The sequence below is a fragment of the Macaca thibetana genome, chromosome 15 (genome assembly GCF_024542745.1).
Source record: "Macaca thibetana thibetana isolate TM-01 chromosome 15, ASM2454274v1, whole genome shotgun sequence".
NCBI classification, from domain to species: Eukaryota; Metazoa; Chordata; class Mammalia; order Primates; family Cercopithecidae; genus Macaca; species Macaca thibetana.
Window position 1 is genome coordinate 48,022,256 of NC_065592.1, and position 27,465 is coordinate 48,049,720.

Below are 27,465 nucleotides of genomic sequence, written 5' to 3' on the forward strand. Positions count from 1 at the left end.
GGAGGTTGGGTAACAAGGTTACCCAGCTAGTTAGTAGCAGAGCTGGGGTTCAAATCCAGGTCTGCCCCAGGCAAACAGTCCCTAATCCATAATTCACTGTGCTATGCTGTTACCTTGGTTTGGAACAGAGGGAGGGAGGAAGGGAGGGAGGTCCACTGGGTCAACAGAGCAGCCTTCGTGAGCTCACTTCCATATCTTGTTACTGTCTTTGCCAGAAATTTAGAACAACCTGCTTCCCTTACCTCAATGTCCATTCCCCTTCAGAGTTTCTGATTAGCACTAGTTCTCAAAACAGGAATATTATGGTTTTGTTTTATTGTATTAAGTTATTTGGGACCTTTGGTGTTTTCATCCTTCTTTGCTTCTTATTCAATGAAAATTAATTCTAATGTAAAAGATAAAGGTCATACTTTTATGTGATGTGCCTTTTTCAGTTCCCACTAAAACTTTATCAAATATATTTTCCCCATTGTCTCTGCAGAAGGAAGAGGGGAAGGCTCAGTAGTGAAAAATCCCTTCTGTTCCACAAAGCACCTTCTCCTTAAAATAGTACTCTCAAGGGACACAGGCATGCAGATGCTTACATTGGCCAAATTATCAGCTGCAAGAGTTTTAGGAAAACAAATAAATCCTCTGAGCCCTGCGGGTCATACCTGGTCTATTGTTTTAATCTATCTTCAGTTAAATCTAGCAAAGACCAGGTCAGATACTGGCACAATATTGGAAATGATTCCAGCTTGTAAAGAAAAATGAAGAAATGCAATGAAACTGCTATTGCCAAAAACATTCCAGTGCTCTTTTAAATTCTCTTGTGTTACACTGAATTATTCTCCTCCCTGACCTCTTCAGGCAGGGGTCTGGCCTGATTGCTAAAGCAGTGTGTCACAATACAATGTCAAACTCCAGGAAATTTGTGTCAAAATTTCTATAGTGAATTGAGCATCCATTCTGAATGTGCTTTTGTTCATCAGTGGGTGTGTGGGATGAGCAGACCGCTGGAATATTTTCTACATGCAAAGTTAAATCTGCATTGTTAAAGGATGCCAGCAGCCCCATCCTGCTGAGATTAGAGCTCCATTGGCCTCCCCAGTTTCTAAGCTCTCTGAACAGGAAGAGTGTAGTAGCTACTGCTGTATCCCTAGTGTCTTCAAACTCTGCTTGGCACTTGGAAGGTGCTCCATCATAAGGTAGGGCTGGGACAGACAACAGCACCATGGGACCCACCTTTGTGCAAGGGCAGAGGAGTTTGCCTCTTGGGGCCAGGAAAGAGGCTTGGTGAGGCCACGACAAGCTGGATGGAGTGCATTTGCCCCTTTTCAATGGGGGCAGAGCAGCCCATCTGAGGGATGCCATGCAGTGCTGGTGTTGCCAGATCTTCATTTTCAAAAGAATTTAGCAGTCTAGATTTTTAAGTGAAATTTCCTATATTTTCTAACACTGTTTAGGCAAAATACTTATATGCCAGCTGGATTGGATATACAGGCTGCCAGTTGGGATTCCCTTTTCTAAGCATTTACAGGATCTAAAAATTTATTTTGGTAAAAAACTAAAAAACTTTGTTTCATGGAATAACTTTAAAAATAAGTTTTAATCACATTATGCCAAAACGGTGGTACTTTCAGTAATTGGGGCCTGGTACTAGTAACTTACAAACTGATGTGGTCCTGGTTGTCTAATTTACATGTTCCTTTGTCCCTTCCTCCCTGTCTTTCCTCTCCTCCTCCCTGGGATGGTGAACTCTGGGGTGATCTGAGACCCTTAGGGCTGTCTCCACCATGGAGAGGTGACTGGAAGCCTGGGTTCAGCTCCTTTCAGGCTCAGCCTGGCGCGTCTTACATCTTCTTCCTGCCCCCTCAGCCTCCTCCTCTCTACTGACTTCTCCCTGTTAGCATTTAAACATGCTCAGGTCTCTGTAAACTTAGAGAGGGGTTTTGCCATTTGGCCAGGCTGGTCTCGAACCTCTGACCTCAAGTGATCTGACCACCTCAGCCTCCCAAAGTGCTAGTGATTACAGGTATGAGCCACTGAACCTGGCCTCATTCCTCCTTCTTGAAACAGTTTTCATTTGAGCATCACCATTCCTCATTTTCCAGGTTTTCCTTTGATGTATCAGTTGATCCTTCTCAGGCTCCTACAGATGCTCCTCCTGGGGGTGTGAAGTTGATGATACCCATAATCCTACCCTAAGCCCTGTCATCTCCTAACTACTCCCTCTCTGTAGATGCTCTAAGCTGCTCCCATGGCTTATGCTGGGACCTCTCTGCCAGAGACCCTGAAGACTGTTGCCAGCTCAGATTTCTTCCTGCATTCCAGGGGGGATTATTTCACTCCTGCTTGTCATCCTCGAGTAGTGTCCCTCAGGCATCTCCACCTCAACATGTCCAATACTGAATCCCATACTCTTCCCCCTTCAGTACTGCTTCTTTTCCTTCCATTTTCAGTTTTTCAGAGAATGGCATGTCCATCCACCAAGGCAGACACACCCTGACATCATTCTCGACCCCTCCTTCTCCCTCTCCCACCACTCCTAGCAGTCACCAGGTCCTGAAGCTTCATCACTGTCCTTCTCTCCATCTCTGACCAGGGCACCATTGTCCCTTGCTCAGATTATAGGAACAGCCTCCAAGTGCGGCTCCCTGCCTCCAGTCTTACCCATCCCTCCCCCACCACTTTTTTAATGTACACTATAACCATGCTCATCTTTATTTTCTCCGCTTAAAAAAATTTTGTTTTAAATTACATAATGCATCAGAGCGATCTTCCTAAAAGGCAAACCCAACCCTCTCATGCTTCTATTTAAAACCCCACATTGGCTCCCCTAACACTGCTCACAGACCCTGCATGGCCTGGGTGTGGTTTGATGGTGGGGTTTCTGCCCTGGCCCACTGTCTGTGCCATGCTTACTCATACTAACCTCTTAGTATCTGCTCACACCTTCAGGCCACAGTGCCTTAGCACTCAGTCTTTCTCTGCTCAACACACCCACAGCTCTCACCTTACCTGGCTACCTACTGCTCAGTGTCTAGACTAGGAGCCTTCTCTAAACCCTCACATGGGTGAGGTGCCCCTCCCTGAACTTCCTGGCCACACTGCTCTTCCCTAGTGGCTTCTACCTCTCAGTGTTGTCATGGCTGTCTAATTGCCCACCCCTCCTTGATCACAGGCTCTGGGGGAAGGAAGGGCTAGTCTTCTTTATTTTTTAAATCCTCTTTGCATGGTAGATATTTGATCTACAATAGAGTAGGTGTATGAGATACATCTACATATCTCTATATATGCATATCTATATGCATATCTACATGCATTAAGTGGACAGATGAATGAATTCCCAAAGACCTTTGGGAGGAAATCTCAGACAACCGTCCAGAGGTGAATGGGAGACACCTTATATGGCTCCTGAGAGCAAAATGTGCACCCAGTGATAGATATTATGTAATAGCGTGAAATTGCTTGTGGCTACAAATCAGGGTTCTCCTGCCTGCACCCTCCAGCTGCTGTGTAATCACTTTGGAGAGTTCTTTAAAGAGGCTACAATCCCTCAGCAATGACTTGGAAGCAGTTCATTACTCTCAGCATGCTATTTGGGGATCTGATAATAGTAATGATAATAATAATAACGATAAAAGTAGCTACGGTTTAATGAACATTTGCTATGTGTCAAACCCTGTGCTTAGTGCTTTATGTACTTGATCTTGTTTAACCTTTGTAACAAAGGTTTCATTCATAGGTATTATGAATCCACTCTACAGAAGAGGACAGTAAGAATCAAATTTGTGTAAGTCTACCCAGCTGGTAAGTCGGAGATGTAGCTTGATGCCAGATCTCATCACTGAGCCATTAATCTTAACTCTTCACTCTGGTGCTCTTTAGAGCTGGGGGCTTGAAGCTTTAGTTCGTATTTCTTACCTTCACTTCTCCAAAGTGGTTCCTAAGTTTTCAGCTGGCCTTCGCGGTCGAACTTCCAGTTGACTGGGGAAAGAATCCTGCAATTGGCCAACCAAGATGTTGATAAGCTTGTTTCCAAGACAGAAATAACCACAGGGGTTGTCAGAACTGGGTGTCAGCAACAGAGTGACATTTTGAATTGAGTCATTGATTTTAGTTTTTTGATGGCATGATGGTGTGAATTGTTTTTAAAGAGAACTTTCCCACCCACTGAGATAACAGAGGTCAATAATTGTTGATCTTCAGGGTTTAAGTGCTTCAAGGAAGGTGCCAGAACACAATCAAGCATATGACCCAAGTCTATCTCTCCAGTATCTCATAACAATAATACTCTAGTGCTTGGTGGTTGTAGGGCACTTTTAATTCGGAGTCTAACTAATGTCCTACCAGACAGGAGTAAAGGCTTTTTCCTCTACACTCTTAGGTCCAATGACTGGAATTGAACCAACAAAAGACAGATTAACAGGAGAAAAAGGTTTATTTTATATGCATATGAGGGGCTCACAGAAATGAAATAAAAACCCAAAGAAGTAGTTAGACCTGAAGGTTTATATACCATTTTAACAAAGGGCAATACATTTGACAAGACAAAGGAAAGGGGTTTGAGCTTCTAGTGGCAGTAAATTGTGGGACGGCAAATATGTGGTAGAAACTAATGGAAGATAAGGGTTATTTAAGTAATGTTTGTTATGTAGATTTCTCTCAGTGCTATTTCTGGGATGATAAGAGTGTGGGAAATTTATGCCCTTCTTTTAGGCAAATAGGAAGAGGGTAGAGAGCTTTTTTTCTGTGTCTGCAGATTCTCACCTGCCTTCAGCTCAAAATAATCTTTATACTAAAGTGGCATACTTTGGTGTGTCATGTTCTGAGCCTTCAGTTCATAAACAAAAGTCTGTTGACTTGCATGGTTCTCTGAACACTGTGGTGGGTAAACTAGATGCTGCTGCTGCTGTTCCTGTAGTCACAACCCAGACCTCATCATTGCTTGAAACTGCTCCTTAAAAAAAAAGTCCCACCCTGGGTCCACATCCTTCCATCTCTTCTCTCTGTCTCACTAAATCTGTTCTTCAGCTGCTCCAAGCCTCCAGGATCTCAACTGTTCCAACCTAACAAGCTTTTCTTTTTCATGCAGCCTGGAATCCATGCTCAATCTCTAGAGTGGTTACCTATTGACAATGCTCAACTCTGTGCTACCTCTTTTTTAATCTGCACTTGCTCTACGTTTGTGTCTCTTGGTCAGTCTAACAGGCCTCAGACTCTCCTTCTGCACAGCAGGGATGCTTACATAACCTCACCTGATGATGAGGGCTCCACCTAAGATAAACTCCCTAAGGAGCTTGTTTCAGGGCTGAGGCTCCTGGTGCCTCTAGCTCTTCTTATTGACCAGATGCCTTCCTTTCCTGTTTCCTTTGTTGGCTGTTTCTGATCTCCCATTTCTTCTTTGAGCCACATGCCCCTCAATCATTGCAGGTGGGGCCAAGTCTTTCCTTTCTTAGAGAAAACAGAAGTTCTTAGATGTAAACTTATCTTTTCACTTTTAAACTTATCTATAAAAGTACTTCTCTCTCCTTCTTTTATTCTTGTTTTAGAAAAGTTTCCTCTTTCATAAAGCTGGTTTCTTTCCACCAATTAGTTCTTTTGATAGTTTAAACCAGTGAAGATGAGGATGTCATTTTTCTGCTTGAAACCTCCCAGATACTTCCAATTGCATCCTCACTAAAAAGCAAACTCCTTAATGTGGTCTTCAAGAAATGCTTGCCCTAAAATGGTAGCTCTCTTCCCAGACTGCACTGGGAAGCTCAAAAGCATAGCTATGCCCACGTGCCTCCACCAGGCATTCTGCTTTAATTGGGGCAAACCGAAAAGTGACTGAAGCAGATCTCAATTAATTAGCGGTTCATTTTGCCAAGGTTGAGGATGCGCCCGGGAAAAAGAAACAAAAATCACAGTAGGACCTGTGACTTGCACTTTTTCCAAAGATGGTTTTGGAAACATTAATATGTAAAGGAGAAAGAGCAAGCAGGAAGGGAAGGAAAAAAAAGAGGGAGAGAGCAAGCAATGAGGCCAGTGGTTACATTCTTGTGAGGCTCTGATTAGGGCTCAGGAAATCTACATTTTAAGTAAGCTAAAGTAAGCATGTGAAATTACAGCTATCTGGGAACAAAAGGAAGGCAGTTTTTGCATGACTCAGTTCCCAAGTTTAACTCTCCCTTTGGCGTAGTGAATTTGGGGTCCTGAGATTCTATTTTTCTTTCACATTTGTATGAGGTGAGATCTGGTCAACAGTATTTTTAATTTATTTATTAAATTCAATTTAATTTACAGCAAATTTACTAATTTATTTAGTAAATTTAATTTAATTTTATTTATTTATTTTTATTTCAATAGTTTTAGGGTTACAAGTGGTTTTTCGTAACATGGATGAATTGTATAGTGAAGTCTGAAGTCTTAGTGCACCCATCACCCGAGTAGTGTCCATTGTACCCAATATGTAGTTTTTTATCCCTCATCCTCCCAGCAGTATTTTTAAAAGACACCCGGCAGATTCTGCTTTCCTCTTGCAGCACCTTGTCCCCTTCTCCCCATGACTCCCCACCTTGGCCTCTCCCCTCCAGTCTCTATAAGGCTCTTCCCCAAATTTCAGGCTTTAGTTTTAGTGTCATCATTTATGGAAGATCATTTTCTATCCAGCACTTGGGGTGTTTCCTTCACCGCACACACGAGGGCCTATGTTTGTCTCTTTCCTTGTTTCTCACCTGTCGCCCCACTGCTAGCCTGGATGCTTCCTGAGGTCAGGGCCTCTTTGGGAATCAAGTTCACCATTGATTCCCCAATGCCAAGCCGAGCCTGTCACACAGGCATTCACTGAGGATTTGAGGAGTTAATATTGGATAAAGAATTGCTTCTGATCTTGCCTTCTTCCTGTGGGACCTTGTTCTAACTCTTTTTTCTTTCTCAGATCTTCAGACTTTCTCCACTGATCCCTTTCTCTCAGTCTAAAAACATACTCAGAACTTTCCCATCCAAAATCAAACATGTATAGAAAACTTCCTTTGGCACCTTCTCTTACTTAACTTTAATCCTGTCTTTTTTTCTTCTACTTAGAGAAGCGATTTAGCCTCAGGATAAGAAAGTCAGATTGCCTGGATTCAAATCAGATTGTTGCTATGTACTAGATTTGAGACATTGGATAAATTGTGTCACCTCCTTCTGCCTTGTTTTCCTCATCCATCAAGTGGAGATGGTATGAGTACTTTACTCATGGGGTCGCTATAAGGATTAAGTGAGGTACCGTATGTAAAAGGTGCCTGCTTCTATTAAGCACTCTGAAATATTAGTTGTTATCATTAAAGTCATCTCCATTGATTGTTTCTGCTCCTCAATCTACTATAAATTATCCTCTGCCCCGAAGCATTACCTAGCCCTGGGGCCTTTTGTTAGTTCTTACTTCACTTGATCCTGTTGAGGTGCAGGATGCTATTTATCATCTCTTCCATCTCTCCCCTCTTCTCCACTCACCATTCTCTTTTCTCCCTTCCCACCTTTTTGGCTGACCTTTCTCCAGGTCTCTTCCCCTGTTTCCTTCTTCTGTTGGTTTTAGGACTTTGTTTTTGGCCCTCTGTCTTCTCAGTCTTTCTATTCAAGTTGGGCAATTTCATCCACATTTATGGTTTGCAAACAACTCTGCTGATGAAAACTCCCAAGTCATCTTTATCCTAGACCTCTCATGAGCTATAGGCCAATGGTGACAAATGTCCCTTAGACCCCTCCATCTGCATATCCTACGTGGACACCACATTCAACATGTTTAAACCAGATATGTTAACTTCACAGCATAATCTTCTCCGTCAATCTCTACCTCATTTAATTACACACCCCTTGTAAAATGTTTGCTGCCTGAACCACAGACCAAATCCTCTGAATGCTAAACAAATGGCTACATTCCCTTAGGGAGTAAAGAAACAAGAGTTAGAGGCTTATTAGTTACTCCTCAAAGTTAAGTGTGTAGCATTGTACAGTGAAAAGACAACAGGCTTTGAAATTAAACAGACACCATTTTGAATCATAGCTCTGAGCTTTCCTGTCTATGTGACCTAAAATGGGCATGACAGTACTTACCTGTCAAGGTTGTTAGGATGATAAAAGGAAGTGCAAAGCACGTGGCACAAATTTGACACACATTAAGTGTTAGTTTCATGTTTTCTTACTCTAGACTTAATTTATAACTTCCTTCATAGGCTTGTAGATTCTCAATCCATGAATTTTTCTCACTGACTAGGCCAGTGTTGCTGGAGTTGTTGGGACCAAAATGCCTTGATGTTGTCTACTTGGAGATGCAGCTGTGGCCAAATCCAAAGCTTATACTGTTTGCCTCATGACAGCCAATAAGTCAAGAGACAGGTGTTGGGATGAGAAAGGCAACTTTATTTTGGAGAGGCAGCAAACCAAGAAGATGGCAGACTAAAGAACCATCTTAAAGGCATGAATCTCAGGCTTCTTTTTATACTGGGAAAGGGGGAACAAGAAAGGGGTTGTGGTCAGGATATGACAGGTGACCACAGATATCTGGGTGTCAGCTGGAGTCTGAGGGGGTTGCAAAACATCTTTGTCCTTGGTCAGGTCACAATGCTCCTATAAATCTTTAACATAACATTGCTATTGTGTGTATGCTCTCCTCGTCTCTTTGGGGGTTAGTTTTGGGAAGGGAATATTAACATCCTTGCTTTAATGTTAAACTGAATTCCTCCTACAGTTAGCTTGGCTTACAGGCAAGAACAAATGAAGGCAGTTAACTTTTGCAACTAGAAGCAAGATGAAATCAGCTATGTTATATTTCTCTCACTGTTGCACTGTGAACACAGCCTCCTCAATGGAGGTAACCAGCTAAGGTGAGATGCCCCCTCTGGCAGAGGGTGAAAGATCTGCTTTTCCAAGAGTCTAGTTTGTGTGCTTTCCCATGTTGTCCAAAAGACCACCAGGTTGGCTAAACAACAGAAAGGAGAGTTTTATTGGTGATAGCAGTTTGCACACTGGGAAGGGGCAGTCTCTGGTGTGGACTGAAGGTGCTCTCTCTTCAAAGAGGGAAAGGGCAAGTTGGGTTTTATGCCTCACAGGGCCTGCATCACACAATAGTCACACATATCCAGCAGGTTTGGGGGAAAGGTTATACATATTTATGAGGGGAGGGGAATGCATGTTCATTGGGCAAATGTATATACGGCATACATTGCATGTTCACTTTGGGGCCAGGTTTTAGCATTAAAATGAGGTGAAATTTGGCTCTTTACATCAGAAGGTGAACTATAGGACACAAAGACAGTTTGTGTGAAGTCTCTGTAAGCTGCTGAAATTGGCTTAAGGTCTGCAGTTGCTTATCAGGAAAGAATGTTTGTAGGGCTGGTCCTCTGTCCAATCAGCATTCTAGTGGTCTGGGTTGTCCACTAGCTGATAATTTTCCCAGTAGCTCCTAGTTATAGAGTTTAGCAAGAATGGTTTTTCTTATAACTGTAGGAATTTAGGAAGTTGCCATGCCAGCTGATCCCTGAACCCTCAACCCATAGGTAACTTCTGCTTCCTTAACCTTAGGGTTCATCTTAGTCAATAAAGGGGCTTTTATTTTGGTCTCTCAGATCACAGCCACACATCAAATTATGTGGTAATTCCTCCGTCTGCTGCCTTCTAAAAAAAACCCTTAAAACTTTTTTTTCTTTTAAGGTTCTATTTGTCGAATCCAAATAGGTCCAATACAGGGCATTAACATCACAACTGCTTAGATGAGAAGTTGCACGGCTTGATGAGCAGGGGGAGTGTTTAGGGGAGGGGGAAACATCACCGGGGCTCTGCACAGAAGACAGTGCAAGCTGGATGGAAATTTTGTGAAATATAAGGTTATTGTTTCAGTGAGCCAATTGTGATCTGCACATTCTTCATGGTCTTCAAGATAGTGGGGTCCCTGTATTAGTCAGGGTTCTCTAGAGGGACAGAACTAATAGAATGTATGCATATTTGAAAGGGAGTTTATTAAGCAGCATTGACTCACATGATCACAAGGTGAAGTCCTATGATAGGCCATCTGCAAGTTGAGGAGCAAGGAAGCCAGTAGTGGCCCAGTCCGAGTCCCAAAAGCTCAAAAGTAGGTAAGCCAATAGTGCAGCCTTCAGTCTGTGGCCAAAGGCCTGAGAGCCCCTGACAAACCACTGGTGTAAGTCCAGAGTCCAAAAGCCAAAGAACTTGGAGACTGATGTTCAAGGGCAGGAAGCATCTGGCACGGGAGAAAGATGAAGGCTGGAAGACCCAGCAAATCAGATTCTTCCACCTTCTTCTGCCTGCTTTTTCTAGCTGTACTGGCAGCTAATTGGATGGTGGCCACCCACAGTGTGGGTGGGTCTTCCTGAGGGTGGGTCTTCCTCTCCCAGTCCACTGACTCCAATGTTAATCTCTTCTGGCAACACTCAGAAGCACGCAGATACACTCAGAAACAATACTTTGCATCCTTCTATCCAATCAAGTTGACACTTAATATTAACCATCACAGTCCCAAACATTTCCAGGTGTATTCTACTTGAGTTCAGTTCAGGGGGCGTTTACTTCCCTGAAGAAGCTCATATGAACCTAAGTGATGCTCCAAAGAGTGGAAAGTAGCCCTGGTGATAGGGGCATGGGTACAGGTGGAGGTCCGAGACAGGCTGAATGTGGTGATTTTTGCCAATATTGGGATGATTTCCCTATAGCCTCCCTGCTAGCTGATCACAGGGGAGTAGAAGACATGGATCAGAAATGGCCCCCAAACCCACAAGCACTCATTTCCACCTCATCATCTTATAAGAGCATCTGCAGTCCCTGGGTCGTGACAGGCACACAGTCATCACCAGTATGAGAAGATGTGTTGGAATGGGTTACAGTAAATCAAAGAAAAATTGCACCAGATGGAGTTAGTCAAGGAAGGCTATTCAAGATGATTGCAATAGAGGAGAGGGATTGAACTCAACTCCACTAAAACAAGAGAGGGAGCATTTTTAAAGCTCTGGGTGAGCTAGTGGAAAAGTACTAGAGTATGTTAGGGAGTAGGTTGGTCAATGTAATTAGGCCCAGTTGGTCTTCACTGAGGTTAGGTTCTTAGTCTTCTACAAAGTCTGGAGATAGGGGCACTGTCTTTCTTGATAATTACATTTCAAAGGATGGCCCCCAGATCCTTAAGAAAGATATTCCTGGGTTACAAAAGTGGCAAGAGGCTGGGAGAAGATGTACATCTCAAAGGATCAGAAATAATTTACAATTGCAAGTTTTCTAAAATAAATGCTCTAAGAAAGGGACGTCAGAGAAAGCTGTCTAAAGTTTGTCATGCTGAGGGGAACATTAAGGCCATCTTTCAAAAGCCAACCAACAAGTGGAAAATTTCCATTTGGATTTCTGGTTATGACGCATTACCAGCCAGGTTATTTGTGTTACTTAAAACCAAAAAAGATACTCAAAGGTCCTAAGCCATGCCCTTTTAAAAATCACTTTCATTCATTAATGGAGGCTCTTTACCTAAAAGTGAAAGACTCAAGTAGCAAAATATTAGAATTCAACTAAAAGCCTTTTCTCCAAATCTCTACTGGGTTGGTAAAAGCTCAAAATAAGGCAAATGTATCCTCTGTTCTATAGACAATGGTATTTAAGCTCTCTCATTTTCTGCTTTCCATGATTCGTGTGTATGAGCGAAGGTAGTTTAGGATCTAGGGTGATATTATTGAACTGTTTAAGGCACAGGATTTGAGATCCTGGCTCTGCAATTTATAAAGCTCTGTTCTCTTGGGCATGTATTTAGCCTCCCTTAGCCTCAGTTACCTAATGCATACAATGGGGGTGAGTCTGACTACTTCTTAGGGAAGCTATAAGGATAAAATGACATAGTGCTTATTAGAATCTTAACACAGTACTTGGTATATAGTCAGGGCCAACAAATGGTAATAACTATTAATATGATATAATGTCTTTATGGGGCTTCAAAAGAGAATTTTAGTATAAAAATGTTTTAAATGGTAAGTGCTGTTTCAAGTTTATTACTTGCCTTATTAGAAGTAATATACTTTCCATTATTTCTGTTCAGTCATGATTGGCTTATATAATTAATACAATTATTCAGGGAACAATTATTCTGGTTGGCATTATCCAAAGGTCGCCTCTTTCCAGCTTAATGAAGCTTAATTAGGTGGGCAGGGCAATAAAAACACAGGGTTGTCCACTCAGTGTTGTCACTTGTTAACAAGGTTTAGGGTTGACTGTCAGAGGAAATGACATTCAGATCCTGCTGACTGAGCAGAACCACTTTGAGCAAGAGAAGTTCCTATGCCCCACAGCTCAAGGCTCCTTGGGATCCACTCCAGGATCCTAAGGCTCTGGATGAAAGAAGGTCCAAAAGACCTATGCAGAGCTCAGAATTCTTTTCTTGGAGGCCCCAAACAGGCTAGCTTCAGCTGTTCTCTCCATGCCTCCTCTGGGTCCCCCAGATTTGTTTTTTTCCAAGGGGTGAGTGTGGGAGCTGGGAGCCCCGTAAGTGGGAGGCAGCCTCTGGGCTATCTGACCACCCAGTGGAGTGGGAAGAAGTGAAGGAGGAGGGGTGATCTGGAAGAGATCTAGGAAGGGCGCCATGTCACATTAGACTTAATCCTTTTGGTGTAAGCATCCAAGGTCCCAATCTCTGCTGACAGCTATGGCCCAGTGTGAGGTACTTGATGACGGATCCGAGTTTCTCCATGGTGACACGTGTGTGGAAGGTGGGGTGTGGATGTGTACATGTGTATGCATGTGCAGGTGTGCGAGAGGGAGCTTGGGCTTTTCCTAGAGGCCCTCATCCCCAAACATGAGGTCATACTACTAGGTGATTTTATTTATTTACTTATTAATATTTATTTAGTCTTAGACTAGTCAAGTGCAGTAATGAGAAGAGGAGAAAGCGTAGAACAAGCAGTTTGATCTGTAACTGGCTGTGAACAATCAATTGGGATAACTCACTACCTTTGGATCAGCCAGTAGGTGATTTTAGATGGTCAAGAGACAAGAGCTTATCATTAAGTCACATCATGAGAAAGTTGTTTGTTTTTCTGTTTTATTTCAGTGCTTCTGATTGTCAGGGAAAAATGGGAATTACTTTGGTAGTAAGATGCTTTTGACTCTCTTAAGTTTTCCTACTCTTTATTAAAAAGATTAATTGAGGCCACTTAAAGAAAGATGTTAACTGAATAATAGCACAGGTGAGGGCATGGCTGGGGCAAAAATCATGATGTGGGCCAGGCGTGGTGGCTTATGCCTGTAATCCCAGCACTTTGGGAGGCCGAGTTGGGCGTATCACAAGGTCAGGAGTTCGAGACCAGCTTGGTCAACATGGTGAAACCCCATCTCTACTAAACCAGGTGTGGTGGTGCATGTCTGTAATCCCAGCTTCTCAGGAGGCTGAGGCAGGAGAATCGCTTGAACCTGGAAGGCGGAGGTTGCAGTGAGCTGAGATCGTGCCATTGCACTCCAGCCTGGCAACAGAGCAAGACTCTGTCTCAAAAAAATAATAATAAAAATTCATGATGCGGGATGCACCTGACAAGGCAGACCCACCATCTTGGCTCCAATACACGGTTAGAATGAGAGTGCAGAGTTTTCAGGGGGCTTCATATGTTTACCTTGCTCTGATCACTTTTCTCACAGGTAGCTAAAAGCAGGCTGCTTGAGGGAGGTATGTGATAAGAAGGGGCAGATATCCCTGAAAAACTGTCCAGAAAGAGTAGACACCAACTTTTCTCTAGAATATAGAAGATTTTTGCCCCAGGTCAGCAGCCCCTGCCACATAACTGTGATGGGAAAAGCTAATCAGGCATAGCTTATTATTATATGTGAGGCACTTGGGGGATGTTTGCTGGGATGTGCTCTGAGGTACCTCTTCACTAGGTGAGATTCTTGAAGTTGAATTTTCTTGGTCATGTTTCAGAGTTGCTCAGTTTTTCAGGGCAAGGCAAAAGCAAGGGATGTTGCCCGGACTTATGTAACTGTGTTATTTCCTCTTCTGTCCTTCAGCTCTGAAAATCCAGTGTAGTTCAAGTGCATATCAAATCCTGGAGCAAACTGAAGACTACATACTGGTATGTCTTAGGAATTTACAAGTCAGGGTAGATATTGGCCACCTGTATGTGTGGAGGCAGGCCTGGGAGAGAAGCACTACAAGAGAACTCTTGCCATTAAAGTCCTAAGAGTCACTGCACCCAGTAAACTCGTGAGAAAAATTTGCAGCATTGCATATTATGTCTCTGCTACAGGTGAAAAAGTCCCAAACAAAACTGGAAATTCTTTGATTTTGACTACTCAGGAGGCTGAGGCGGGAGGATTGCTTGAGCCTAGGAGTTTGAGACCAGCCTGGGCAACACAGGGAGACCCATGAAAAAATATTAGCCTATGTAAGGTTTGGATATACATCTGCTAAAGAATTGCACATGTTTGTTTTGGCTGATAAAGAATATATATATATATTTTTCATCCCCAGACCTTTATAAGCAGATGGGACATCTCTTAAGATGTTCCTTCTTGCGGATGAGGAAGAGAAAAGAGAGAAAGGGACAACAATCCTTGGAAAAACTGCAACAGGCAAAATATGTCTGTTTTTTTCCCACATTCTCTTTCCAAATTGTTTACCCTCATTTCAGCATCCTTCTCATTTCCAGCCACTCAACCCAACCTTCTCCCAGTGCTTGACATTCCTCCTATAATAGAAGAAATCCGTTTATGAACTCTTCCCAGTGAGGTACTCCCGGGGTGTTTCCCTTGTAAGGTGTCATTATTTTAAAAGAGGATCAATCCCTAGAAAAGGCAATGAAATTAACTGTATGAAAGTAATTGAAATTCATTACACCTGGGACAGAAAGTGGGGTGAATGTGAGCTGAAGGTGGTAGAGATTTTCAGGGCCCCTGTGCTTGATCCATCCATGGGGCAGATGCAGTGGACGGGGGCTAGTCCTGGCTGTCCTGCCGCCAGAGCCTGATTCTTTCTCAGCTCACACTAGCTGTGGTGTGACTGGACCACTTCACTCTGCTCCAGTTTCCTCAGATGGAAAGTCACAGAAATAATAATTGTATGACTTAGAAAAAGACTAAATAAACCAGTTCTGCTGGAAGCCAATCTAACCAGCTGTAAAATAATGTGAGATGCATGTGCATTAGTTGTGGGCGGTTCCCTCCAGACATTGCCCAAATAGTTCCTGTGGTATTTTTGTATATTTTAAATATGAAATATGTTCAGAGAGAGTACCATGGTAACCTACATAGAAAATCCCAGGAAAAGCACCACACTCTTAACTCTGAAACTTGTTTTGCACAGGGCTCTGGCTGCATGAGTGTTTCTCGATTGAAATGAATCACAATTAATTGGTTTGAATCTGGTTAGCAAATACAAGCAGATGAAGTTTTTCTTGCAGAGGGTATCAAAGTGAATCCGGAGTGATAGCTTTCAAACGCCAGTTTCCGCGTAAACGAGAGGCAGAAATTCTGACCCCCGTGCTGCGAGGAGGCTGTGACTGATCCACAGTTGTTGGAAGGGCACTCATTTTTCATGCGGGGATATGCCTGTTTCGTCACTGTCCTGACAAGATGTTATTCTTCAGAGTTACCGGGTCATTATACTCTTAGCTTTGTCAGAAGGGCTAAGTAGCTGCAGAGCCCAAGTTTGTGTCTCCCCTCCCAGCTTGGCAGTACTTGGGATTCGTTAGCCATGGCAGCACAGGTGAGTGTGTGTCGGTGACTGACTCATTAATCTGCCTATGTCTCCAGGTGCCATGAAGCAGTGGTCTCTGCCCTGAATGCAGGGTGTGCACTCGGCAGCAAATGGGGAACCAATTTAAGAGCTGTTTCTTGGGGATGCCAGTCCCTCGGGACCCCAGGGTTCCCTGGACAGACTTGAGGATGTGCCCTGTCATGTCCAATGAGTTGCTGAATCTATCTCCAGATGGCTCCCTTTCTGGCTGAATTGGCTATTTCTCCCCTAATTAAACACATGTGGTTTTCCTCCCTGGGGAAAAGGGAAACGGTCACCTGTTGGCTGGAAGGAAAGGAGCTTGCTGCAGCCCACAAAGAGGTCTGTGGTACTGCTGTCCCTATTACAGGACCAGAGAGAAGCTCTTTTAATTTAATTCCTGGAGTGATTAACAATCAGCTGCTCTGTAGGTCAGCTTAAAGTCCTGTCTTTGTTCTGTACCTGCGTTTTGATTCATTCTGGCCTGTCACACTCTTCTCATTAAATTGTAGGGAGCCTAGACATTGATATTTTCATGGCATCTTTGGGCTGCATGGAAGGGGTGACTCAACCTGTTCCCTTCAGACCATCTGAAACCACTGAGGATTAAAACTATAAAAACTGTAAACATTCTCTCATTTTCCTTTTTCCTGGGGAAAATGAGTGAGTAGTGGTCCCTGGCAGGGGTGTACCATCATGCAGCTAACAGGAGAGAGCGTTAAGTCAGGTGGCACTGAGGACCAAGGTGTTCCAGTTTGGTGGCAGATGTAAGTTTCATCAAACATGTTAGGGCAAGGCTGGTTTACAACAAAATTTTGAGATTGGCAACTATATTCCCTAAGCCACTTTGTTCTCCTTTCTGCATTTGCTTCCTTTATGTGGCTTCCTTCTCACACTCTCCCTGTCCTGTGCTTTTGCTTGGACCCTCACCCATGCCAGCATCTCATTCAGAGCTCTAGATCAATTTGTCCTCTAGGGTCTCAGTCAAATCCAGCTGTGCTTTGGGGCCTCATTAGTGACTGGCTTCTGGTTAATGGAATACATTACTCTTGTTGCCACATTAAATTTGTGTGGGACAGGTGATATTTTGCATTTTAAGAAGGATCACTGTTATTTTATCTTATGGAAATAGCACACAGTAAGAACATAGATTTTGGGACAAGCCTTTAGAAGGGAATTTTAAAGTAATACTCAACACCTTCCGAAGAGGGAAGTGTCTGTTCTCTTTTGTGAAGACCTGTGTGTCCTTTTAAACAAGACATCCTTAGCTTCCTTTCAGTCTTAGTTCAGGACACAGAAAGAAAACTGGAAGCTCTTAGAGGTCGGTTTTCCTTTTGATATATCAAGAGTTACTTTCCACTCTTTGGAGAGCAGCTTTTCCTGTCGCAGATATTAAACCCCTTTCATGGTCTTTTACATTCTAATCAGGTGGTTTGAGCGAAGAGTAGGAGCCTTAAGGGGTACAGCCATCCGAATGCTAAGAAGCCCTTGGAAGCTACCCACATTATCTTCAGGGGGAGAACTCCCTCTGCCACAGCCTGGAGCCCATGATCACTTCTCCAATTCCCAACTGCCATTCCCATTTCGTTCCCTCCCTTACCTCATGCCAGACTCATTGTCTCAAAGTCTAGGTCCAATTTTTTCCTGTCCCAGCTCAGAGGGCTTTCCTGGCTCTCTGTCCAAACCGAACAAATGCTTCACCCTGACCTCTCGGATCCTCCATGGTAATGATCTCGGCAGCCATCTCTCATGCTGCATTTGCTACATGCCAGGTGTGGTTCTGAACACTTTACACATATTAACCCATTTCATTCTTACAACCCTATGATGCAGGCACTATTACTGATCCTGTTTTACAGCTGAAGAAACTGAGGTACATAGAAGTTACTCTTAAGGCCACAAAGCTAGCAAAAGGCAGAGTGGGGATTTGAAACTGAGCAATGTGGCCCTGGGAATTCACACTGTGATACCAGCCCCTGCTTCTCTGAGCTGGGCCCCCGTTCCTCTCCACCCTCTTTTGTTGCTGCTCATTGTGCACCCAGGGAACCAAATGGCTCACTATTCCCAGAACACCTCCCCTGCTTCCTGATTCATACATTGGCTTTTCTTTTTTATTCACCATGTTCTCCACAGCTCATGCTCTCAAACACCAGCTCCTCCATGAACCCTGATGATACTGAGATAAAGCAGGGACCTCTCTTAGGGACCTGCAGCTCCCCACCACCCACCCTGCTCCTTGCCAAGCATGGAACTAAATACAAATATTGAGTTCCTTCAAGAGAAATTCCAGGCACCCAGCTAGCTTTGAGAATCAAACGAGAACTTGATAAGCAAGAAGGTAATCATAGCTTAAAACAACAGCCAAGGAAATTTGAGTGATGAAATGTTTGGTTCCCCATAGAAACTAAAGATAACATCTTAACACGTGTCCCTGAATTGTTTTTTCAGAAACCTGGACACCCACTAAATGTTCTGTAGACCTCAGACAAGGGGGAGCTGAGACTGAACTCCAACTGCCATTCTTTGGTCTAAATTTCTTCCTGAGGGGCCTGGAGGAGGCCATGCTCATGAGCCGGAACTAACATTATTTTTTTGCTGATCCCAAATTTTTAGACAAAGTTGTGCCTCCTTAACCAATTGCAAGTTGGAACATCTTTGAATCCACCTCTGACCTGCGGGTCCCTGCTTCAAGATGTCCTGCCTTTAGAGGTCACACCAAAGTATAGCCTTCGTGTATTAATTTATGACTTTACCTGAAACCTCTTCCTCTTCATCTTTAAACACAATTGCCTGTAAGCCCTCTGAGAGTTTCATTCTTAAACATTAGCTACATGATTCTCTTGCTTGGCACCCTGCAATAAATGCCTCATTTCTCTCACTGCAATCCGATGTCAGTGTTTGACTTTGCTGTGCTGGCCCAGTGGAACCAAGTTTGGTTTGGTAACAACACCATCACAGTTACTTCTTAGGAGACCCTCAGTCCTCTCGGCTGATAGTCATTTGCATGCTTACCAATCATTCTTTATTTAGATTTTAGGCACTTGGAGAGCGAGGAATTTTTTTTTTTTTTTTTTTTTTTTTTTTTTTTTTTTTTTTTTTGAGACAGACTCTTGCTCTGTTGCCCAGGCTGGAGTGCAGTGGCACAATCTTGGCTCATTCTAACCTCTGCCTCCCGGATTCAAGCAATTCTCCTGCCTCAGCCTCTCGAGTAGCTGGGATTACAGGCGCCCGCCACCACACCTGGCTAATTTTTGTATTTTTAGTAGAGACGGGGTTTTACCATGTTGGCCAGGCTGGTCTCGAACTCCAGACTTCAGGTGATCTGCCCACCTTGGCCTCCCAAAGTGCTCAGATTACAGGCATGAGCCACTGTGACCGGCCAGATTGTGTCCTTCTTAATCACCTTGATGTACCCAGTGTCTTGTGGCCTATCAAAAGACAATTTTTGTATTGAATAAATATTTACTATGACAATTGTAAAGTGTGTAATTTGTGACTGGCAACTCATATCCTGCATGGTTATTTTGTCTGTGTAAAGTATTTTATGTTTCTTAGGTGACTGCCATGCTATTTGTCTCTCCTTGCTGCAGTGCAAATTAGCTTACTTCATTCCTTGGAAGGACAACTTGTAAGGGCTAAACAGTCTACTGGTTTGTCTTTTACTTCATGAAAAAGGTGTCGGAACAAAAATACCCTCCACGCTCCTGCAAGTTCAAGTCTGCTAAACAAACACAATAGATTAACAGGAGAAAAAGCATACAAATTTATTAATATGCATGTGGACACAGGAGTCCCACAAATATGAGACTCAAAGAAGGGCCAGATAGCTGAGGCTTAAATAGCACCCTCTTCGTCAAGGACAGGGAAATGGGGGTGTAGACAATTTTGAGGCATAGCAAATGATTTTCAGGGGAATCAAATGAGCCCAAAGAGCAGACAGTAGTTTGTAAATGATCCCCTTTGAAAGCTGAACAGAACAAGTTGTGGGAAAGTTTGGGGCGCTGTGAACAAAGGTTATCTTATTATGCATGGAAAATCATTTCAGTAGTCTCTCAGAACTGTCTACAGAAAAGTAGACGGAAAGTCTGTCTGGGTGTGGTGATGACTTTTAGTCTCTCCTCTTTTCCAGTAGTTAATCTTTCCTGGTTATTTGATGGGATTTCTGGGAATGGAGTCTTAAGACAATTGTATTTTTTTGTTTGTTTGTTTATTTTTTATTTTTATGATTTATTTATTTTTTTGAGACAGGGTTTTGCTCTGTCACCCAGGCTGGAGTGCAGGGCGCCATCTCGGTTCACTGCAGCCTCCGCCGCATGAGTTCAAGTGATTCTCCTGCCTCAGCTTCCCAAGTAGCTGGGATCACAAGCCTGCGCCACCATGCCTGGCTAATTTTTGTTTTGTTAGTAGAGATGGGGTTTTGCCGTGTTGACTAGGCTGGTCTCGAACTCCTGGCCTCAAGTGATCCGCCCGCCCCAGCCTCCCAAAGTGCTAGGATTACAGGGGTGAGCTACTGTGCCTGGCCTGTTTTTTAAAAAAACTTTTAGGTTCGGGGGTACAAGTGAAGGTTTGTTACATAGGTAAACTCATGTCACAGGGTTTGTTGTACAGATTATTTCACCACCCAGCTACTAAGCCCGGTACCCAATTGTTATCTTTTCTGCTCCTCTCCTTCCTCCCACTTTCCACCCTCAAGTAGACCCCAGTGTCTGTTGTTTCCTTCTTTGTGTTCATAACTTTTCGTCATTTAGCTCCTACTTGTAAGTGAGAACATGTGGTATTTGATATTCTTGCATTTCTTTTGGAAATGCAAGACTTATAATCTCTATTATAAGTGAAGAATTTTCTTATTATCTATATTTACTTTGTAGCAGGAATAGGAAATCACACAAGTACATTGAAGTATTTTATTTTTTTTGAGACGAAGTCTCGCTCTTGTCACCCAGGCTGGAGTGCAATGACACGATCTCCTGGGTTCACCGCAACCTCCGCCTCCTGGGTTCAAGTTATTCTCCTGCCTCAGCCTCCCGAGTAGCTGGGATTACAGGCACCTGCCACCATGCTCGGCTAATTTTTATGTTTTTAGTAGAGATGGGGTTTCACCATATTGGCCAGGCTGTTCTCGAACTCCTGACCTCAGGTTATCTGCCTGCCTCGGCCTCCCAAAGCGTTGGGATTACAGGCATGAGCCACTGTGCCTGGTCGGTTTCTTGATTTAAAAATAGTTTTAGGTTAGACTTCAGATGGAAAAGTCAAGCGGTTGAGGGAGAGACAGGCATAGCTATAACCATATTGGTAATTGTGAGTATATGCTATATATTTTCCCCTGCCTTCTCTCTTTTCCTGGGGTAGAAGGGTGGGTAGGTCCTCCAACTGGCCATGTCTGTGTCTGGGAAGGTGCTATTCCTGAGTGTCACAGTGTGTTTCCTCTGCATCTCTGGACACAAAGCACATGGCAGCTTCTCCCTTGAAGGGATGTGAACCAATCATCAGTCATGGGTAATCAGCTGACATCCAAGCATGGCAGGCAGCCTACAAGCTGCATTTCTTTTGTGAAGCTGGGGAGGGATCTTGCTACTGCATCATTTGCTGACTGTGAATCAGCCGCTGGGAAAAAAATGAAAGGCGTCAGAAGCACATACTCAGAGCTGATTGCTGTAGGCCTGAGATCCTTCAAATTTTGGGAAGGGGGTAGTGATCAAGCACTAAGAATCATGATGAAAGGTTTGGAGTTCCTCCCAGTGGAAGAAAGGCATGTTTGAAAACATACACACACACACACACACACACACTCACACATTGCATATATTTTCATGGAGTTTGGTCATGGATTCCAGTGTAAGATCCTATTATGTAGGAACCTTTCTAGAACTGCGTATTCTTATTAGCTTTCAGAGGGCAGAAATGCTTTGTAATAATCTCCATTCAGCTAAAATCAGTGATGTTTTCTTTTTCTTTTTCCCTTTAAATAAACTTTATTTTTTTACAACAGTTTTAGGTTCATAGCAAAAGTGAGCAGAAAATACAGAGTTCCCATATTTTCCCTGTCCCCCTACCTGCCCTCAAATGCACAACCTCTCCCACTATCAACATCCCCCACCAGAGTGGTACATTTGTTACAATTGATGAACCTACATTGATACATCATTATCACCCAAAGTCCATAGTTTACATTAGGGTTCACTCTTGGTATTGTACATTTTATGGGTTTTGACACATGTATAATGACATGTATTCATGATTAGAGTATCATATAGAATAGTTTCACTGCCCTAAAAATCCTCTGTGCCCTTCCTGTTCATTCCTACTCCTCTTAGCAACCTCTAGCAATCACTGACCTTTTATTGTCTGCACAGTTTTGCCTTTTCCATGTTATACAGTTGGAAGTATACAGATATAACTATATATCTGAAAAGGCTCTAATAAATATATATCTAAGTTTCCTCCAGGCCTTCTTATGCCTTGATAGCTCTTTTCTTTTTAGCACTGTAAATATTCAATTGTCTGGATGTCCCACAGTTTATTTATCCATTCACTTATTGAAGGACATCTTGGTTGCTTCCAAGTTTTGGCAATTATGAATAAAGTTGCTATAAACATCCATGTGCAGATTTTTGTGTGGACATAAGTTTTCAACTCATTTGGGTAAATACTAAGGATTGCAATTGCTGGACTGTATGATAAGAGTATATTTAGTTTTGTAAGAAGCTGTCAAACTGTGTTGCAAAATGTCTATACCATTTTGCATTCCTACCAGCCATGATTGAAGAGTTCCTGTTGCTCCACAGCATTTGGTGGTGTCAGGATTCTGGATTTTGGCCATGCTAATAGGTGTGTAGTGGTATCTCATTGTTTGAATTTGTAGTTTTCTGATGACATGTGAAGCAGAGCATCTTTTCTTGTGCTTTTTTTCCATCGTATATCTTTCCATCTGTATTTCCATCTTTGGCAATACAGATAGCTGTTCAGATCTTCTGCTGATTTTAAAATTGGGTTCTTCTTCTTCTTTTTTTTGGGGGGGTGGGACAGTCTCACTCTGTCACCCAGGCTGGAGAGTAGTAGTGGCATGATTGGGCTCACTGCAACCTCCTCCTCCTGTGTTCAAGCGATTTCTTGCCTCCGCCTCCCAAGTAGCTGGGACTTCAGGCATATGCCACCATACCTAGTTAATTTTTGTATTTTTAGTAGAGATGTGATTTCACCATTTTGGCCAGGATGGTCTTTATCTCTTGACTCATGATCTACACATCTCGGCCTCCCAAAGTTCTGGGATTACAGGCGTGAGCCACCACATCCGGCCTGGTTCTTCATTTTCTTACGGTTGAGTTTTAAGAGTTCTTGGTGTATTTTGGATAACAACTTTTTATCAAATACGTCTTTTGCAAACATTTTCTGCCAGTCTGTAGCTAGTATTCTAATTATCTTGATACTGTCTTCAGCAGAATAGAAGTTTTTACTTTTAATGAATTCCAACTTATCAATTATTTCTTTCATAGATCATGCCTCTGGTATTACATCTAAAAAGTCATAACTATATCTCAGGTCATTTAGATGTTCTATGCTATCTTTTAGGAGTTTTGTAGTTTTGTGTTTTACATTTAGGCCTATGATCTGAATTTTGAGTTAATTTTTGTGGAGGGTGTAAAGTCTATATCTAGATTCATTTTTTTACATGTAGATGTCCAGTTGTTTCATATATTAAAAAGCTTTATCCATTGTACTGCCTTTGCTCCTTTGTGAAAGATCAATTGACTATATTTATGTCAGTTGATTTCTGGGCTCTCTATTCATTGATCTATTTGCTATTCTTTTGTCAATAACACACTGTCTTGGTTACTGTAGCTTTACAGTAAGTCTTGAAGTTGGGTAGTGTCAGTCATCAAACTTTGTTCTTTTTTTTCAGTAATGTGTTGGCTATTCTAGTTCTCTTGTCCCTCCAAATAAAGTTTAGAATCAGTTTGTTGATACCTATAAAATAACTTCATGGGATGTTGATTGGAATTGTGCTGAATCTATGGATTAAGTTGGAAAGAACTGATGTCTTAACAATATTGAGATTCCCTATCCATAAACATGCAATATCTCTACATTTATTTAGTTCTTTGATTTCTTTCACCAGAGTTATACAAGATCATGTAGATCTTGTATAAATTTTGTTAGATTTATACCTAAAGTATTTCATTTTGGGGGTGGTGCTAATATAAATGATATTGTATTTTTAACTTCAAATTCTACTTGTTTATTTCTGGTATATAGAAAAGTGATTGGCTTTTGTATGTTACCCTTGTATCTTGCAATCTTGCTCTAATTGTTTATTAGTTGAAGGAGTTTTAAAAATCAATTATTTCAGAATGTCTATGTAGACAATAATGTCTAAGTCATGTGAACAAAGACAGTTATATTTCTTCCTTCCCAATGTGCATACTTTTGTTTTCTCATCTTATTGCATTAGCTAGGATGGCTAGTTTGATATTGAAAAGAAGTGGTGAGAGGGAACATCATTGCTTTATTCCTGATTTTTGTGGGAAAGCTTTTAGTTTGTTACCATTAAGTGTGATGTTAGCTGTAGGTTTTTTTGTAAATGTTCTTTATCAAGTTGAGGAAGTTATCCTCTATCGCTATTCCTTCACACTTTTTATTATGAATAGATGTTAGATTTTGTCAAATTTTTTTTGTACCTGTTGATATGATATGTGATTTTTCTCCTTTAGCCTGTTGATATGATATATGATGGATTACATTATTTAATTATCAAACATTGCACTAGCCTTGCATACCTAGGATAAATGCCACTTAGTTGTAACATGTAGTTCTTTTTATACTTGTTGGATTTGATTTGCTAATATTTTGTTGAGGATTGCATCTGTGTTCATGAGAGATATTGATCTATAGTTTTCTTTAAAGTCTTTTTTTGATTTTGCAATTAGGGTGATGCTGGCCTTATATTAATACAATGAGTTAGGACATAGTCCTTCTTTTTCTGTCTTCTGAAAGAGATTGTAGAGAATCAGTATAATTTCTTCCTTAAATGTTTGGAGGAATTTACCAGTGAACCCATCTGGGCCTTGTGCTTTTTGTTTTGTAAGGTTATTAAAATTGATTCAATTCCTTTAATAGATAAAGGCCTATTCAGATTGTTTCTTCTTGTGTGAGTTTTGGCAGATTGTGTCTTTAAAAAATTAGCCTATTTCATCTAGATTATTAAATTTGTGGGCATAGAGTTGTTCATAATATTCCTTTATTATTGTTTCAATGTCCATGGGATCTGTACTGATGTCCTGTCTTCTTTTCTTTCCTTTTCTTTCTTTTTTTTTCTAGGAAGTACAATATGGCCAAGAAATTTAATACATTAAATTTGAAGGAACATAAGAAGTAATTAACAAATTTACATTAGAACACTTAGTACCCTCTTTCAGAAAGAAACAGATTCAGTAGGCATAATATTTAAAAGGACAATTATAAAACTTGAACTGCATGATAAAAACAGGGTTATGTAAATATCATAATTATCTCATGTCAAGTGAATGAATCTCCAGGGACAAAATTCACAAGCAACAAAAAAGAAGAGAGATCTATATACATCAAATCGACAATGGAAATCCTTAAATTTCTACAGTTCTTTCTGCTGGCCTGATGACAAGAGCCTGGCCTGTTAAATTTTAGAAATTACAAGGCAGCAGAAATCATTTTTGATATTGGTAATTTGTGTCATCTCTTTTTTTCTTAGTTAGCCTGGCTAGAGGCTTATTAATTTTCATCTTTTCAAGGAAATAGCTTTTGGTTTCGTTGACATTCTCTATTGATTTCCTGTTTTCAGTGTTACTGATTTCTGCTCTAATTTTTATTCTTTCTTTGGATTTAATTTTTTCTTTTTTTCTAGTTTCCTAAGGTATAAGCTTGATTATTGATTTTAGATCTTTTTTTCCTTTCTAATATATGCATTCAATGCTGTAATTTTTCCTCTAAGTACTGCTTTCACTGCATACTACAAATTTTGATATGTTTTATTTTCTATTTCACTTAGTTCCAAATGTTTTTAAACTTCTCTTGAGATTTATTCTTTGACCTATGCGTTATTTGGAAGTGTGTTGCTTAATCTCCAAGTATTTGGGGATTCTCCAGCTTTCTATCATTGTTTTCTAGTTAAATTCTATTGTAGTTTAAGAACATACATTGTATGATTTCTATTCCTTAAAATTTAAGGTGCGTTTTATGGTCCAGAATGTGATGTATCTTGGTGTATGTTCCATGTGAGCTTGAGAAGAATACATATTCTTCTGTCGTTGGATGAAGTAGTGTACAGATGTTCATTATCTTCACTTTATTAATGGTGTCGTTGAGTTCAGCTATGTCTATTGATTTTTCTGCATTCTGGATCTGCCCATTTTTCTGATAGAGGGGTGTTGAAGTCTCCAACTGTAATCATGGAATCGATTTCTCCTCTTCCAGTGTGATAATTTAACCTTACATGTTTTGATACTCTGTTTTTAGGCAGACACACATTAAGGATTATTATGTCTTCCTAGAGAATTTACGCCTTTATCATTATGTAATGCCCTTGTGCCTTAGTCAGCTCATGATGCCTTAACAAAATACCATAGGGCTGGGGACAGTGACTCACACTTGTAATCCTAGCCCTTTGGGAGGTCAAGTTGAGTGGTTCACTTGAGGCCAGGAGTTTGAGACAAACCTAGGCAACATAGTGAGACCCTGCCTCTTCAAAAAGACAAAAAAATTAGCTGGATGTGGTGGGTGGCATGTGCCTGTAATTCCAGCTACTTGGGAGGCCAAGCTGGGAGGACTGCTGGAGCCTAGCAGTAGTCTACAGTGATCTGTGGTTGAGTCACTGCACTCTAGCCTGAGTGATGAAGCGAGAGCCTGTCTCAACAAAAACAAAAACTAAAACAAATAACAAAATACCCTTATGGACTGTGTGGCTGAAACAGCACACATTTATTTTCTCAGTTCTGGAGGCTGGAAGTCTGATCAGGGAACCAGTATAATACATTTCAAGTGAGGCCTCTCTTCTTGGCTGAATGGCTGCCATCTTGCTATGTGCTGACATGACCTCTTTGTGTGTGTAGAGAGAGAATGAGCTCTCTGGTGTCTCTTCTTATAAACATACTTATTCCATTAAAACAGGCACCCTTCCTTAAGGCCTCATTTAGGTTTAATTACCTTCCTTAAAGGCCTTATCTCTAAATACAGTCACATTGGGGGTTAAGACTTCAACAAATAAATTTTGGGGGGTTCAGTTCAGTCCACAGCACCCTCTTTATCCCTGATAATTATCACTGCTCTAGAGTCTGGTCTGTCTGAAATTAATATAGCTACTCCAGTTTTCTTTTGATTAGTGTTAGCATGATACATCTTTCTCCATCCCTTTACTTTTATATATGTATTTTTATATTTAAGTGGGTTCCTTGTAGACAACATAATGTTGGGTCTTGTTTTTAAGCTACTTTGACAATATCATTTAATTGTTGTATTTTGACTATTGATGTTTAATTATTGATATTGTTGGATTAATATCTATCATATTTGTTACTGCTTGCTATTAATTGCCCTTGCTGTTTATTCCTATTTTTGTCTTCCAGTCTTTTTTCTGCCATTTGTAGTTTTAATTTAGCATTTTATATGATTCCATTTTCTTTCTTAGCATATCAATTATACTTCTTTTTTTACTTCTTTCAGTGATTGCCTTAGAATTCGCAGTATACATTAACAATGAATCCAAGTCTACTTTCAAATAACTCTATACCACTCCATAG

The 27,465-nt window shown here is 41.5% G+C and overlaps 1 long non-coding RNA gene across 1 annotated transcript in view; it reads left to right on the forward strand.

Moving 5' to 3' along the window:
- Window positions 1-1,078: 1,078 nt before the first annotated feature.
- Window positions 1,079-27,465, forward strand: part of LOC126937447 (uncharacterized) — a 117,006-nt gene continuing 90,619 nt past the window's right edge. The window contains exon 1 of the long non-coding RNA XR_007719726.1: window positions 1,079-1,187. This is a non-coding gene — a long non-coding RNA (uncharacterized LOC126937447). The remainder of the gene's footprint in view (window positions 1,188-27,465) is intronic.